The sequence below is a fragment of the Schistocerca nitens genome, chromosome 2 (genome assembly GCF_023898315.1).
Source record: "Schistocerca nitens isolate TAMUIC-IGC-003100 chromosome 2, iqSchNite1.1, whole genome shotgun sequence".
Taxonomy (NCBI): Eukaryota; Metazoa; Arthropoda; class Insecta; order Orthoptera; family Acrididae; genus Schistocerca; species Schistocerca nitens.
In genome coordinates, this window is record NC_064615.1 from 1,104,011,497 (window position 1) to 1,104,026,820 (window position 15,324).

Consider the following 15,324-nt stretch of genomic DNA (forward strand, 5'->3'; position numbering starts at 1 on the left):
ACCTGCACTCTGCGAACCACTGTGAAGTGCACAGTATAGAGTAGTTACAGTTGATATTCCCACAAATTGTTACACTCAGGTATTTGTATGGTTTGACTAATTCCAAATGTAATGTGTAAATAAATTGGTTATACTGCCAACAGGAATTCATTAAACTTCAGTTGCACCATAAATCAGTCAAACCTAGAAGCTACAAATTCAACTAAATACCTAGGAATTACAGTTACAAAGAGCTTAAACTGGAAAGAGCACACAGAAAATATTGTGCAGAAGGCAGACCATAGACTCTGTTTTATTGGCAGAACACTTAGAAGATTCAACTGATCTACTGAAGAGACTGCCTGTACTATGTTTGTGCATCCGCTTTTGGAGTACTGTTGCACAGTGTATGATCCTTAATTTTGGTAGTCTTTTCTCACAATTTCCGATGTGTTAAGGCTGGTGGCTGTGCCCTGTCTTGTATGTGCCCTTTATGTTATCTCCTGACCTATCTCAGTGTAGAAGGTGTTTGACTGTAGCCTTGGTTGGCTCTTTCTCCAGATCTCTCACACACTGACAACTTCACGGGTTGCTGAGAGACCTGCAGAGCTGTATGGAATGGTGTAGCAGTATCTCTTACCCAATCTCTGTACCCAATCAGGTTGGAGCCATTGCTGCTGCCAGAGCTGACACCATGTTATGTCATGTCATGGTAGACAGTGAGCTGCCAAAAATCACCTGCATTATTTATGTTTTATAATTTGTTGGTGCTGCCACACCACACTGGATAGTGTCAGTAAAGGTTTAACTGTGCCTCAAGATATGTAGCTTATCAGGACAGTGGGGAGCCTTCTTTTTCTCTTTGATATCAGTAATAATTTCTTCTCTTTTCCAAGCTTTTGCTCTAGAGACCGAAGACAAGGTTTGGCATACTGTTCTTATATACTAAGACAGACAGCTAAATTTACAAATATTTCACTTCAGGAAGGACAGAAGAAACAGCCAAATCTTAAACACATTTTGTCCAACTTAAAGTGTTGGACAAATAATTTGAAACAAACCCAAATCCCAGTATTATATGGAGGAAAGCTACGTGCTTTTCTTATTTATTACACATCTAGTTCCATAGGACCAAATTAAGGAGCAAATCTCCAAGGTCATGGAATGTGTCAGTACATGAAATTACAATTTAAACATAATAACGGATAAAAATAAAATGTTTATGATCCCGAAAAAAGACAAGCCATAAGTTTAAGTAAACACAATCAACAATACAACAGAAAAATCACCTTCATTTTTCAAGGAACTCTTCGACAGAATAGAAGGAGTGGCAATGAGGAAACTCTTAAGTTTCAATTTGAAAGCATGTGGATTACTGCTAAGATTTTTGAACTCTTGTGGTAGCTTGTTGAAAATGAGTGTAGTAGTATACTGCACACCTTTCTGCACAAGAGTTACAAAAGTGCGATCCAAATGCAGGTTTGATTTCTGCTGAGTATTGACTGAGTGAAACCTGCTTACTCTTGGGAATAAGCTGATATTATCAGGAGTTGACAAGAGGTTCATGAATTTTCAACACTTATTGCCTGAACCACCTGTTTCTAAGCCAGAAATATCCTATTACAGTGGGAAGAGTTACACCAAAGTATAACAACATAAAACATAAGTGAATGAAAATAAGCAAAGTAGAGTAATCTTTGTGTCAAACGATCACTTCCTTCAGATAGCGTTTGATACTGGGTCAGACTGTGAAATACTCTGGATAAAGCTGTCAATCAGACAAGGATTGACCATTGTATTAGGATGTTTTTATAGACCACCAGCATCCGAAACAAATGTCGCAGAACGTTTCAGGGAAAGTCTTGAGTACACAGGAAGTACCCGATGGGCCACTTGTGGCCTGAAGACGGAGTGCTGCTGCTGCTGCTGCTGCTGCTACATAGGAAGTAAATATCCAAATTATCTATTAGTTATAGGTGGAGACTTTAATCTACCATGCATTGACTGGAAAAATTACACATTTATCACAGGGGGCAGAAGCAAAGATTCATGTGAAGTTATTCTTGGAGCACTCTCAACATACAACTTTGAGCAATTGATTAGAAAACCAAATCGAGATGGGAACATATTAGATATCGTGGCGACAAACAGAGCTGGTGTCTTTTTTTTTGAGGAAGTTAATCTAGAAGGTATTAGTGATCATAATGTCATTGTGGCTTCTATGTCAGTGGAAGTTCGGGGAAAAAAAAAAAAGGGGGGGGGGGAAAGAAGAATCAGAATCAGTGTAGAGTTTTCTTGTTTGAGAAAGCAAATAAAAGTGTCATTAATGAATATCTTCATAGTCAGCTTCAAGCATTCACTGTGGGACACAAAGATATTGAGCACCCTTTCGTCGGAATTTAAAGGTATTGTCCACCATGTGCTAGAGAAGTATGTGCCTAGCAAAAGTATAGGAGAGGGAAAGGATCCATCTTGGTACAACAAATATATTAGGAAGTTGCTGAGAAAGCAGAGTATTTTGCACAGTCGTTCTAAACATAGTCCCTGCCTCGCTGACAAACAAAAATTATGCCAAATGAAAGCAGCTGTCTGAAGGACAATGAGAGATTCTTTTAACAAATTTGAAAGCAATATTTTATCTGCAGATTCTAAAAATAACTGCAAAAAAATTTTGGTCATACGTAAAATATATGAACGCTACAAATAATTCAATACCTTCTCTTGCTGACAGCACAGGTAATGTAACTGATGATAAACAGAAGGCCGAAATTCTAATCCTAGCTTTCAAAAACTCATTTACGGTAGAGGACTGCAACACCATTCCCCCTTTGAAATATTGAACAAACGGAAGGATGGCTGATATAGTGTTTAGTGTATCTGGGATTTTAAAACAGTTAAGATCCTTAGACGCCAGGCCCAGATCTGGCCCAGATGGTATCCCCGTAAGATTTTATGTTGACTATGCTACAAATATAGCACCATTCTTATCCATCATCTCTCAGAGATCATTGGAACAGCGGAAAGTTTCATGGAACTGGAAGAAGGCCCAGGTCATAGCAATCTATAAAAAGGGTAGAAAATTGGATGCACATAATTACCGGCAAATTTCACTGACATCGATTTGTTGTAGAATCATGGAAAATATTTTGTGTTCAGACATAATGACCTTTCTAGACTCTCAGAAGCTCATCTGCAGAAACCAGCATGGTTTTAGGAAACAGCGGTCATGCGAGACACAGCTGACCCTCTTTGTGCATGATATACAACAGGCTCTAGATACCGGCTCCCAGGTTGATGCCATATTTCTCAACTTTCGAAAGGTGTTCGAATCAGTTCCACACTGTCACTTGCTACAAAAAGTGTGTGCTTATGGTCTATCTGATGACATATGCGGTTGGATAGAAAGTTTTCTAACAGACAGGGAGCCGTATGTCGTCCTGAACGAGGTGACTTCAACAGAATCAAGCGTAACTTCAGACGTGCCCCAGGGCAGCGCAATAGGTCGTCTGCTTTTTATGATTTAAATAAATGATCTGCTTGATGGTATTGACAGCGGCCTTAGACTGTATGCCGATGATGCTGTAGTCTACAGGAAAGTAGTATCACATGAAAGTTGTGAACGCAAGTGTAACCTACTGCATATAAAAAGGCAAAAATCCCCATTAATATAAGAGTACAAAATAAATGCCCAGCCTTTGGAAGTGGTAACGTCCGTCAAGTATCTGCGTGTGACTATTCGAAATGATCTCAAATGGAATGATCAGATTACACAAGTAATGGGTAACGCGGACTCTAGATTGTGATTTATTGGTAGAATCCTGAAGCAATGCAGTCCTTCAACAAAGAAAATAGCTTACAATACGTTAGTTCGTCCAGTCTTGGAGTATTGTTCGTCTGTGTGGGACACTTAACAATTGGGTCTGATTCAAGAGATTGAGAAGGTCCAAAGAAGAGCAGCAAGATTCATGACTAGTACATTTACCCATCGCGAGAGTGTTACAAGTCTCATAGAAAGTCTGAAGTGGGGCACACTTGCAGATAGATGGCGCGCTAAACAGAAGGGGCTGCTCGCTATATTCCGAAATCGATCTTCACCTAGGATATAGAGTATATATTATTACCACCAGCTTTCAAATCACGCAATGATCACCATTCAAAGATAAGGGAAATAAGAGCTCATACTGAGGCATTCAGACAGTCGTTTTTTCCCTCGTGCGATCCGCGAGTGGAACAGAGGGGGAAGGGGGGGGGGGGGAGATAAGACTTTGGCACGAATTGTGCCCTCCACCACACACCGTTTGGTGGCTAGATATGTCGATATGTAGATGTAGACAGTAAAAATGGCAGCATTAAGTCACAAGATCCTGAAAATGAGCTTTCCATGACAGTTTAATATCTATCTGAACACCTAGAAATTTGAACTGTTCAGTTTCACTAATCATATCCCCATTCTGTGAAAATAAAACGCCAGGTTTTGTTGAATTGTGTGTTAGAAACTGTAAAAACTGAGTCTTACTGTGATTTAGTGTTAGTTGTTTTCTACAAGCCATGAACGTATGTCATGAACTGCACTACCAAGCTAATGTCATCAGCGAACAGAAATATTTTAGAGTTACCCATAAAACTAGAGGGGATATCATTTATATAAATAAGGAACAGGAGCTGCTCCAACACTGATCCCTGAGGCACCCCCCATTTGACCATACCCAACTCAGACCCCACATCACAGCCATACTCAACACTGCAAACAATGACCTTTTGCTGTCTGTTGCTAAAGTAAGAGGTGAACCAATTGTGAGTTACTCCCCGTATTCCATAATGGTCCAACTTCTGGAACAATATTTTGTGATCAACACAATCAGACACCTTAGTTAAATAAAGAAATATGCTTAGCATTCAAAACCTTTTGTTAACCCATCCAGTACCTCACAGAGAAAAGAGACTATAGCATTTTCAGATGTTAAACAACTTCTAAAGCCAAACTGTACATTTGATAGCAAATTGTGTGATATAAAATGATCAATTCTCCTTACATACATGGCCTTTTCAATAACTTTAGCAAACACTGATGGCATATAAATAGGCCAAAAATTGTATACATTATCCCTTTCTCCCTTTTTATAAAGTGGCTTTACTACTGAGTACTTAAATTGTTCAGTAACCTGACCATTCCTAACGGAAAAATTACAAATATGGCTTAATACAGGGCTAACTTGTGCAGCACATTACTTTAATATTCTGCTAGGCACTCCATCATATCTATGAGAGTCCATTGTCTTCAGTGAGGTAATTATTGACTCCATCACCCCCTTGTCTGTATCACAGAAGAGTATTTCAGACATCAACTTTGGAAAGGAATTTGCCAAGAGAGTTATATGATTCCCTGTAGAAACTAAATTTTTATTTAATTCACCAGCAATGCTCAGAAAATGATTGTTAAATACTGTACATATATCTGATTTATCAGTAACAGAAATATTTTTACTATGAACTGACATTATATCATCACCTGTTAGTGATGTTATACTTAGGAAATGAAAAACACATGCAGGAGAAACAGCAAACGCTTAGACAGATTGAAGATTGGTTCACATATCTCTGCTTCTGATCATTTGATAGTATTTACCTTCAGGAAGCGAAGTACAAAGTACTGATGTATTGGGGAGGAAAAAGGATAAAAAGTGGAATGAATAATGCAGTTAAAAAATAAGTGTGGAGAATTAGTTGCAATTTTGGCTAAAAAGACGGAAATACAAAGGTAAAAATATAATAAATAAGGTAATAATCAAATCCTACTCTTTGGAGAAAGGGAGGAGGGAATATTAACATAGTGGAGGATGTAAGGATGTGTTGGAGAGCAAGTTGCCGTCTCCAGAGAAACTAGATCAGCATTTGAAGCTCTGAAAGGTCCATTTGATGTAGCAGACAGTTAGGTCTCATGATTCTTGCTTCATTTAGAGTGTGCTCAGCAGCTGGATACAGAGGGCCCCAAAGTGGAAGGCAGGCAGTGACCATTCTTTCTTTCATCCAATGTAGTGGTGGTTGTTCCAGTACAAAATGCCATTCAGTGATCCCGTGTTGATTTCTGCAGCCACGTCTACATCCTTTTATTGCAGACCATTGTGAAGTGTGTGGCAGACAATGCTTCTCATTTTACCACCCATTATTCACGTGGAGCACAGGTTAAAAAATTGCCTAAATGCCTCTGTGCACACTGTAATCAATCCGTCTATCACAAATATTCTGCCATTTCAGGTTTTTCTGAATTTCTGTGACTGTAAATTCATGATAATTGAGATTCATATAACTGATGCTTTTGGAATCTGTTCTAGTTAGCATTCCTTTTGAATTACATTACGTTTGAGATTAGGATACCTTCTAAGATTCAACAATGAATGCATGTCAGTGATAATAGTTATGTGAACCATGTGGACCACTTCTGCTATACTATACTGGTGTGACCTGTGCATCTATCAACCACTGGACACAGGTTTTTGTTTGAGAGTCTACAGTATTTTATGTTTAAAGGGGAAAGGGCTTGTTTAGTTTTAGCAATTTCACAAAGCCATTAGCACTATTGTCTATGACACTCATCTTTGCAGTGATGCAAGAATCAGACTGACACTTATCCGAGATCATCTTTTCTATGACACTCATCTTTTCAGTGATGTAAGTATTAAACTTTGGTAATAAAACATTTGTTAACATTTCTGCTCTTTCTTCACTAACATCAATTGGAATTCCTGTGTTGCCTGTGAGTGTCTGGATAATTTGAAGTGTCAGATACCACTCTGCCAACTCAACCAATGTACCACCTTTCACCGTAATCTAGACTTTGGGCTATGCTACAGGTTAGTATCTTACAACATCTGAGATTTTGCGTCTGCATTCAGTAGCTTCACCAAGTCTCAACCAACTGTCACTCTTCACCATAACCTAGACATTGGCCTGTGCTACAGATCAGTCAGTCACAACTAAAATTCCAATAATCAATGAAGACTTTAAGAATTATTGTCAGTATTCTCTTCTTCTGTTTGCACACGTATGACATTAAACACCACATCATTATTAAGTTACAGGATGAAGCCGAATCTAGTACTGATATGTATAGCTGACCCGACAGCCTTTACATGTGGTCAGAATTTTTTTGGGTTTTGTCAGAGGCCTTCTGATGAACTTTGTTACTTTAATCATTGAAGGCTTCACACATTGCCTTGTGAAACCCAAATGCGTCTTGTTAGATATCCCTTTATCACTAGCATTGTACTTTATTTTGCACCTATTGCAGGACTTGCTGTTTCATTAGAAATTTCTTTACAATTATTGTATACTATGAAGGGTTCTTCATATCATGAACTGTTATACTGGGTACATGTCTGTTCAGTGTTTCTAAATTTGAGCCATAGTTCATCTACATGCTCGTTTGCAGAACTGTAATTTCAAGTTCCCTCTTGAGGAATGATGCTACAGCTTCTTCATCTTGTTCACTGAATATGCAAGGTTTTCTTTTTGCTTTAGTTACCCTTTGTACTTTAGTAGCATCACGGTCATCAATAACAGTTTCAAAGTGGACATTGTCAAAGAGGCCAGTTCTATTGGTTGCCATAAGATTAACCTATTTCCATCATGAGTTGACTTTTCAAGAATCTGTTTCCAGCAAAGGCATTTAGTATTATGTCAGAGATTGTCTTGTCAGTGTCAGCCACTTACAAAACTGATTGTTGACTCTTTTGATGGTGATGGTATGATTAGTGAGAAGATGTTTCTCTACAGGTTTTGCTTACATCTGGGGATAAGCCTGGTGGTCAACAGAAGGAGCCAATGACAAGTTCCAGCTCACTTCAGTTCTGAACATTTTAGTTTCTTCTCTTCTGTGACAAATAGATTGCATATCTATTTCTCATTAGCCTATGCTTTTGTCATATGACTAGCTTCTTGTATCTAGTATTTGTGAGCTCCACTGTTTTTTAACAGTACTCCCAAACTCTGGGACTTTCTTGCAAACACTTTGCCAATTTATTTGTAGGATGACAACAGTCTCATTTGTTGGGGACGTTTCTTTATGTTCTTTTACAGCTTTCATTATTTGGATTGGATGGAGAGTTAGCTATTATAAAAAGCCCTTGCATGCAACCCACACACACAGTCAGCTACCTGGTTCACAGACTCTGATGTGTAGCACACCCCTGCACCGCTGACGATTTGGTGCAAGTGTAAGAAGTATCAGAACTCTTTTTATGCATTATTGCATTCACTAGGAAAAATGCAGTTTTAAAGTTTTCTTTTCTGTGCACTTATCATATATCCTTATAAAATTAGTTTTGTTCTCCAAATTTGTATAACACACTGGTGTCCAAAATTAAAGCAACAAATTGCTATTTCCTCTTCTTGTGTCTAATCCATGGTATAATCATACAAACTATCAAGAGATGTCCATTCACTCATATTCTACATTGATTGTGGCATTTCAGCCAATGGACAAGCATGCCAATTATGTCATCAGAACATCTCTCAAATGGGGTAGTGTGTACTGGGTCCCACATCCACATTTACTGTGTATACACTCACAGACAGGGCAGTATGTCACAAAGAAGATGCCCACCAGACTCTTTGGTGGAGGGCCATAAGAAGAACGGAAGCAGGACAGTTGCAAATTGATGTGGCCCAATTGTTGGCCAAGCACCTCAAACAACTGCTTAGCCCTTATGTTGGGAGATGTACACACCATATCCGTAACTCCATGGATTTCCTGGGATGCATGTGAATCATTCTGTTGTTTCTGAAATGTGGTGACAGTTTATAAAGAGCAAAACAGTATCCCGAAGACCAGGGCAGAGCCGACCATGCTTGATATCAGAAAGAGAAGAGTATTATTTGGCTGTAAGGGCATGATGCTACCACCTTAGTACTGCACAGCAACTGGCATTTGACCTCACAGTGTCCACTGGACAAGTTGTATTAAGACAAACAGTGACAGAAGGCTTTGTCAGAGTGACTTTTATTGTTGGAGACCTGCTGTATGTATACCTCTAATGCGTCTTCACAGCAGGTAATGTCTAGAGGGAGTCATCAGCATACCACCTTGATGTCCAACAGTGGGCTAAACTTCTTTTCACAGATGAGTCTCGATTTGGTCAGGAGAGAGATTCTCCAAGCATTCTCATTTGGAAGGAATGGGGCATATCATTTCAGGACCCAAGCATTGTGGAGAGAGACCAATATCGAGGAGAATCCCTAATGGTGTGGGCAGGGATTATGTGGACCACTCAAATACCCCTTCATGAAATTGTATGGGTGAATTGGCAAGGTTTAACTACTGTTAGATATCGTGACGAGGTCTTGGGACCTCATGTGTGGTTCTTGCGAGGTGGTGTGGACCCAGACTTCGTATAGATGGCTGACAATGCTCGACCTTGTAGAGGATGGGTGGTTGATGTTTTCTTGGAAATGGAAAATGTTGCATGCATGGCATGGTCTGCTTGTTCTCCTGATGCAAATACCATAGAGCATGTCTGGGATGCACTAGGGAGACAGCTGCATCACCTCAGCATCCACCAACCATGCTCAAAGACTTGCAAGCAGCTCTGCTCGAAGAATGGGCATTATTGCTTCAACATGTGATTTATGATATCATTCACAGCATATCCCATTGTTATTGAGCCTGTATTGCTGCCAGAGATATTCACATCCCATACTGAGCACATTAACCAGTTGTTGGAATGTGTGTGCAAATCCGTTAAGTTGGAAAAAATGAAGAAAATTTTTGTCTACCATTATGCATATAGTAGTTATTTACATTTTGCATTCTTTACATTGTTTCTACTTTACTGTCACATGTTTATACTGCTTTCTTGCAAAATAAATGCAGCCTTTTAAAATTTCCATTTGTTGCTTTAATTTTGGATACCAGTTTAGTTATATGTGAAGTATGCTGCAAGCATCCCTCATAGTCAGTCCAGGGCACAGAAACAACACTCTTGATTAGATAGAGAATAATGTTTCTGTTGTGTACATAGTTCCGCATAGTCAGCGCGTACACAACTTTCCCAATAGAGCGCGCCCCACTAGGCACAACAGCGCAGGCGCAGCGCTCGTCCGTCTCCGCACTACGAGATGGCGCTGCCTTTGAGACGGACCAAATTCTGTTTCCGCCGATCCGTGTATTAATGTGTCACGCAGCCAATGAGATTGCTGCTAATGTAGAACCTTTTCTCCTCGCGGATCACACTCGCGCAGTGATACCTGAATGCTCGAGGTATTATAACGAGTGTACAGACCTGTGATTAGTCAGTCTGCATTTGTCTGCATTAGTCTATAGTCAAGTTTCAGTCTGCGCCTAATAAGATTACCATATTCCTGTACATAGCCATGAAGAGAAATGTATAGACACTTTGACAAGTATCAGAGATATGTGAGAATAAGATTAACGTACCAAGACCAAAGGAACTTTAGATTGTCAATTGTAAATAGCATCCAGAACCAAGTTAAGTTATTTCTATGCTTTTTATTATTTTAATAAATGTGTGTGAAAATTAATCAAGTTCTGTTTAAAGTTGGTCACTGTCAATCTGCTACTCTAAGCGTGCAAGTGGCATTTCTATCGTCTGACCTAACGGCAGAAGATAAACACGCCACGATAAGACCACAAGACATATTGCTGACACTCGCCTACTTCGTTAGAGCGACAAGTCAAATAATCTGATGGTGTGTGTACCGAAGGTCTTACAGTACACACACCACAGTTTCATTAATTACTTCATCACTGAGGTATTGTGGGACCATGGAGGAACAACTTTTTTATTAAAGGTATCTAAAATCCTTCTATGCTCTTACAAATATGTATGTATTCATATCACAAGTGTCTTCTGTTTGATCAATATAACACATAAATAGTGGCTGTAATTAAACATATTTACAATCTGGCTAGCTTTCTTGTTCTAAAAACAGTTTCTTACAGAAGAAGTGGTTTTACTTGTGGTATTTTATCTTCAATTTTTGGTTACATCAGGAAATGTTGGTTGCTTACACTTACCTTAGTATAATTGAAATACCATAAGTGAAATCACATCTCAGTATCTCCTGCAATGAACTGTTTTTAGATCTAGAAACCAAACCAAACTGAAAATACATTTCATTACAGATCACTGATGTTCTATAGAACTACAACAAAACACATATGGTTTTATAAGTTCATACTTTCTTGTAGTTGAACTGATGGGCTTTAAGTACCTTTGATAGTTCTTTCAAACAGTGGAAAATCCAGGATGGAATGTAACAATTTTATGCGAAGGAAAGTTGCTACTCACCATATAGCGGAGATGCTGAGTCACAGATAGGCACAACAAAAAGACTGTCACAATTATAGCTTTGAACCATTAAGGCTTTCTTCAATACTAGGCAAGCATGCACGCACACACACACACACACACACACACACACACACACACACACACACACACACACACACACACGATCACTGTCCTGGCCGCTGATGCCGACTGCGTACAGCAACTGCGGATGATTGGATAGCAATTTCTGGGTGGCAGAGATAAGGGGGAGGTTGGGGTGGGGAATGGGATGGGTAGCATTTTAGGGATAGGGGAAGGTGTTGTGCTGCTTGTGGGAGCATGCAGGGATGTGGTGGGGATTGGGGAGGGCTGCTAGGTGCAGTAGGGAGAAATTTTTTTTTTTTTTTTTTTTTTTTTTTTTTTTTTTTTTTTTTTTGGAGGGGGGGGTGGTGGTGGGGGGGTGTAGGAGGAAATCAGGAAGGAGGGAAAAGATTTGTGATTGCTTTGGTGGAATAGAAGGTTGTGTAGTGCTGGAGTGGGAGTTGGGAAGGGGATACGTAGTTGGAGGACAGGAACTTGTGAAAGTTGAGGCCAGGGGGGGTTATGGGAACAGAAAATATACTGCAGGGCATGTTCCCACTTGAACAATTCAGAAAGCTGGTGTTGGTAGGAAGGATCCAGATGGCACAGGCTGTGAAGCAGTCACTGAAGTGGAGCAAATGTTATGCAGCATGTTTTGTAACTAGATGGCACAAGTCTCTCGGCCACAGATTTTTAGAGGCCATTCATGCAGATAGACAGCTTGTTAGTTGTCATACCCACATAGAAATCAGCACAGTGGTTGCAGCTTAGTTTGTAGATCACATGACTGTGTTTACAGGTGGTCATACCTTTGACGGGATAAGAAATACCCATCGCTGGACTGGAATAGGCGGTGGTGGAAGGATGGATGGAACAGATTATGCATCAAGGTCTGTAGAATGGAAATGAGGCATGAGGCATGGGCCATGGGTTTGGATGCAGAGGCAGAGTAAGGATTGACAAGGATATTGCATAGGTTTGGTGGGCAGCAGAATACCACTGTGGGAGGAGAGGGGAAGATAGTGGTTAGGGTATTCCTCATTTGAGGGCATGATGAGATGTAGTCGAAATCTTGGTGAAGAATGTGATTCAGTTGCTTCAGTCTTGGGTTGTGCTGAGTCATGAGATTGTGCTGCTTTTTGCCCAGATATTTGATATGTGGTAGGTGTTAGGCAACTGGCAAGACAAGGCATGGGAGGTCTTTTCTGTACAAGGTTAGGTTAGTAATTTCAGTTTGTGAAGGCCTCAGTGAGGCCCTTGGTATATTTGGAGAGGATTGCTCATTACTACAGATGTGAGGGCCTTAACTGGCTAGGCTCTATGGGAGAGAATTCTTAGTATGGAATGGGTGGCAGCTGTGGAAGTAGTATCACTGGTGGTTGGTAGATTTGGTATGGACGGAGGTACTGATGTAGTCATCCTTGAGATGGAGGTCACCATTGAGAAAGGTGGCTTACTTGATTAAGGAGGACCAGGTGAAGCAAATAGGTGGAAGGTGGTGAGGTTCTGGAGGAATGTGGATAGGGTGTCCTCACACTCAACCCAGATAATTAAGATGTCATCAATGAATCTGAACTAGTTGAGGGGTTTGGGATTCTGAATAGTTAGGAAGAATGCTTCTAGATGGCCCATGAATAGGTCGCTGTACAATGGTGCCATGTGGGTGCACATTGCTGTACCATGTATTTATTTTTAGGTGGTACAAATGAGCAGTAATTGTCAGTGAGAATATATTTGTTATGGTGAAAGGCGGTTGTAGGATTGGAGTCAGTCATGCTACGGAAATGTACTGTTCAACAGCATGAAGGCCATGAGCATTAGGGCTGTTACTATGGAGAGAGGTGTCATTAATAATGTTGAGCAGGGCACCGTGTGGTAAAGGAACAGGAACTGTAGAGAGTTGGTGCAGAGAATCATTGATGTTTCTTTTGTAGGAGGGTAAGTTAAGGGTAGTAGGCTGGAGATGTTGGTACAGAAGAGTAGAGATTATCTCAATTGGAGCCACAGTAACCAGCCACAATAGGGTTTTCTGGATCGTTGGATTTATGGACTTTAGGAACCATGTAGGAAGTAAGTGTTTGGGGAGTGATAGACTCGGGATAGAGTTTCTGTGATGGGACGAATGATTTGAGGAGAGACTGGAGTTCTTTCTGGATTCTGAAATGGGGTCATTGTGGCAGGGTTTGTAGGTGGATGAATCTGACAACTGGCAGAGTCCTTCCACTAGGTAATCTCTGTGGTTCAAAACAATGGTGGTGGAGCCTTTGTCAGGAGGTCAGGTTCAGTTTTTATGTGGTGATTGCTGTTGTCTCTGTGCATGAATGTTTAGTTTCCATGTTGAGGGATTTGGAGAATGATGGTGAGCCAGGGTTTTAGCTTAAGAAGTTCTGGAATGTTAATAGGGTGTGATTTGAGGGTAGTGGTGGTGGATCATGGTTGGATGGAGTAATGAACTGAGTCAGGTATGGTTCAGCATTGGCTTTGGGTTGAATCTGATTGGTACAATTGGTGCCAAAAACATGTTTCCACTGTAAGGACCAAGAAAAGGAGAGAAGATCTTTAACAACTCCATCATGGTTGAATTTGGCAGTAGGGTAAAGGTGAGGCCTTTGGAAAGGACTGATACTTCTGTGGGACTAAGGTTTTTCGGAGAAAGATTCAAGCCTTTGTTCCAGGTCTTTGTAGGTTCTGGATCCTGTATGGTGGTGGGAGGGAGTTTCTGAGAATGTGGTAAATGAAGTAAGTCTGCGACTTAGGGTTGATAGAGTGTGAGGGTATTCGGGGCAGGTTTGGAGTTTGTTGTGAAGGAGGTGGATAGTGGTAATCCAAGGTGGGAGTAGGAGGTGAACAGATTGGATAGGTTTTTTTATTGTTTTTGTGCATACTGCTCTAGTTCAGGAGGGCAAGAATTTCACTGTGAGTGACGAGACGCAAGAATTTAATGGCTGGAGAGGAGGCATTGCACGGATGTTTGGACCTGATTTATGTGGTTTTGCATGACTAGGTTGGTGACTGCTATGGACTGGTGGAATCTGAACAGAAAGTGGACATTGTGGAAGGAGCGGTTGCAGCTAGAGATGGATAATTTGACAATAAGGCCATTTGGGGGGATTCCATGAGCTGGGCAACAATGCAAGAACAGCATATGAGACTGGAAGGAGCGAGAATCCATGGTGGAGGATAAAAAAATGCACAAAAATACATAATTTCCATGGTAAAATGAGCCCATTTATCCGTATGATGATGTACCCACTCTGACCTTGATGCATGCACTGATTTGTCTGGAGGAGGTGTCATAAAGCCATTCTATCCTTTTCTGAGTCAAGCTAGCCTACAGCTATTGTAACTGGTGGTGATATCCTGGTGACTGGCTCTGGGTCAGAGATGATGTCCGAGCTGGTACATGTACAACAGGGGATAGATCTGGGGATGCTGCTGACCACAGGGTCAAACAGATAGTTCACAGTGACACTCAGTGTGTATGTGAGCACTGTCTTGCTGAAAAATGGTACTGCGATATTGTCATGTGAGTGTTAAACATAGGTGGAGGGATTTCTGTAATGTACCAGTGTGCTGTGAGAGGTCTCCCACTTGCTACCAGCTGTGACTCAAAGCTATAGCTGATGGCGTCCCACATTTTGACTTTACAAGTGACACTACTATTTCTCCAAAACATTCGAAGACTGGGATTTCTACCCAGGTTGCTGCCATATTCAGTGATGGTGAGCATCCAGGATAGTGCAGAACTGTGATTCATTGCTGAACACAGTGTGATGCCATTCATCAGCAGTCTATACTTGATCATGGTTCAGTTCCAAACAAAGGTGTTTCTGTTGTGGTGTTAACAGTAGCCAGTGCATGGGGCAGTAATCCCCTTGTCAGCAGCTGCTAGTCTTGAAACAATGATGCAGAATGAAACAGTGTTACAGGGAGTTTATTACTTATTTTTGGATCACAGGTACAGATCTGAAGGGGT

General features: G+C 40.6%; 1 protein-coding gene across 1 annotated transcript in view; it reads left to right on the forward strand.

The window, feature by feature from the left end:
* The window catches only part of LOC126235573 (MFS-type transporter SLC18B1-like), a 331,857-nt gene that overhangs the window by 262,676 nt on the left and 53,857 nt on the right, over nucleotides 1–15,324 (forward strand). The window lies entirely within an intron of this gene.